At 32.4% G+C, this 2447-nt stretch overlaps 1 protein-coding gene across 1 annotated transcript in view; it reads right to left on the reverse strand.

The window, feature by feature from the left end:
- The window catches only part of LOC117102336 (tyrosine-protein kinase receptor Tie-1-like), a 35063-nt gene that overhangs the window by 25840 nt on the left and 6776 nt on the right, over positions 1 to 2447 (reverse strand). The gene's annotated exons all lie outside the window — the stretch shown is intronic.

Consider the following 2447-nt stretch of genomic DNA (forward strand, 5'->3'; position numbering starts at 1 on the left):
AAATCAGCAATTTTTATTAGATAGACCTACATAATAACTGCTAGATATACTTATTAATCAATTAAACTGATCGATTTTCACTTTTTTCATTAAAAAAAATCCCTACTATGACCAGGGGTGGCGCAAGCAGGGGTCCAGGGTCCCCCGTCGGGAAGAGCTGCCACTCCACCCCTCCCCCGTTGGGGAGAAAAAACACAATTCGTCGGGGAGAAAAAAATATTATATGTATTTTTTACATATTAGTAGACTCTAAAATCGATTAAATAAGCCTTTCCAACCCCTAAATTGTCGAAATTTTCGGGAGCCTCGCCCCCAGGACCACTTTCGAAACCTATTAATCGAAGCTCAACCGCCCCCCTCCCCGTCGGGGACCTCGGGCACCCCCGTCGGGCAAATCTTGGCGCCACCCCTGACTATGACATGGCCCAGGCCGCCCTATATACATGCGTACAACCCGTAGCTGAGCTATAGCCCTGGGTTCGAGACGAACACGTGTCAAATTTTTTAGAGTATTTTTTTCAACATACTGAGCAGGCCGGTATGGTAAAACATCATTTTCAAAATATTATTTCTACTGTTACAGCAATGTTTATTACTAGTAGAAATATCATTTCTACTGTTAAAGCAATTAGTCCGGCAGCTTAGCAGATGCATGTGGACGTTCCGGACAAAAAAACAATTTTTTTTACATGCTCCTTATGGTCATAGCATTCAATTTTTGTAGGAACCACCTCATCCGAGGTCATTAAGGTGGCCATTTTGGATTTCAAAATGGCCGCCTAATAAAACCTATGTTTATCTATATCTCCGCTTCTAAACCACTTGGAATTATAATTCTAATGTCTGAAACCATTTTTATATGGTCAAGGAATACCATCATTCCATTTTTGACCTGGTCAGATTCCCACAAATAGGTCATTTAAGGTCATTCAAGGTCAAATATTGTATGGTATCTTAAAAATTACATAATTGTCATATTTTACATTAGAACCATACCCTGACTCTCAGAATTCAATATTTCATTCAAGGTCATTCTGGCGGCCTTCTTGAATTTCAAAATTGCTGCCACGCAAATCCTATATTTATCAATATAGGCCTCTATCGGTTTTTAAACCACTTTAATGAGAATTTATAACACTTGTGACATGGTCATTCAATGTATATACCATACCATTACCATTTTTTACCTGGTCAGATTGCCACAAATCGTCGCTCACATCACGAACTAACACAATTAAATTAAATTGTGTTAGTTCGTGAAATCCAAAAAGCGCGTCAAAATACGCGCTGTTGTCGTTAAGGACTTTTTGTGTGGTAAAGAATACAAAATTGCTTGACAACCAATACGCGCTCGTTTTGACGCGCTACTGTGATTTCACGAACTAACACAATCTACTTTGATTGTGTTAGTTCGTGATGTGAGCGACGAAATAGGTCATTCAAGGTCAAGTATTGTATCTTAAAAATTACGTAACTCGTGTATTACATTAGGACATTAGAATCATATCCATACTCTCAGAATTCAAATGTTTTACTATGAAATATTTATATATATATATATAATATATATATATGTATATATGCATATGTATATATATAGTAATTATGTATGTACAATTTTCAGTGAGATTAATATGCTTTAAATGAATTTTTATATACTTTTATTCTCATTAAACTCACTGTATACAATAATTTCTTTATATATATTATTAGATACATACAATAAAGTATATACCTATATACATGTATATATAAACCTATATATAAACAAATAACAATAAGCATTGCTTCTATCATTTACCTATTGACAATGTTTATATATATATTCTCATTAAACTCACTGTATACAATAATTTCTTTATATATATTATTAGATACATATAATAAAGTATATACCTATATACATGTATATATAAACCTATATATAAACAAATAACAATAAGCATTGCTTCTATCATTTACCTATTGACAATGTTTATATATATATATATATATATATATATTCAGTTGACATTATAATGTATATATTTTATGACGGATTAACAATATTTAAATAAATTTTCAATTAGCTGACTGAGGGCAGAACGTCCACAGGACATTATATTTAAGCGCATATATAATAAAATAACAAATTATAGAAAATATTAATAATTTATATACTTATTTAATTTAATAGACCAATGGGATAAACCCATTTTGTAAATAATAATGTACAATTTAAATGCAACAGAAGAGGGAAATCTGATCAGAATGAAAAGGAAACCTTGCCTCCACCACTACTCGAACTCAGCACATTTTTCTTAACGTGCGAAGGTCTTACCAACTCAACCACAGAGACCTGTGGTCGAGATACATATTTATATATTACAACATTATTATTATTCTATCTTTTAACTAGTATTGTATTTATATACTACTACACAGCAAAGTATTTTAATTTATATATA

Source organism: Anneissia japonica, unplaced genomic scaffold (genome assembly GCF_011630105.1).
Source record: "Anneissia japonica isolate Jap-2015-1 unplaced genomic scaffold, ASM1163010v1 scaffold1147_len264814_cov175, whole genome shotgun sequence".
In the NCBI taxonomy this organism is placed as follows: domain Eukaryota; kingdom Metazoa; phylum Echinodermata; class Crinoidea; order Comatulida; family Comatulidae; genus Anneissia; species Anneissia japonica.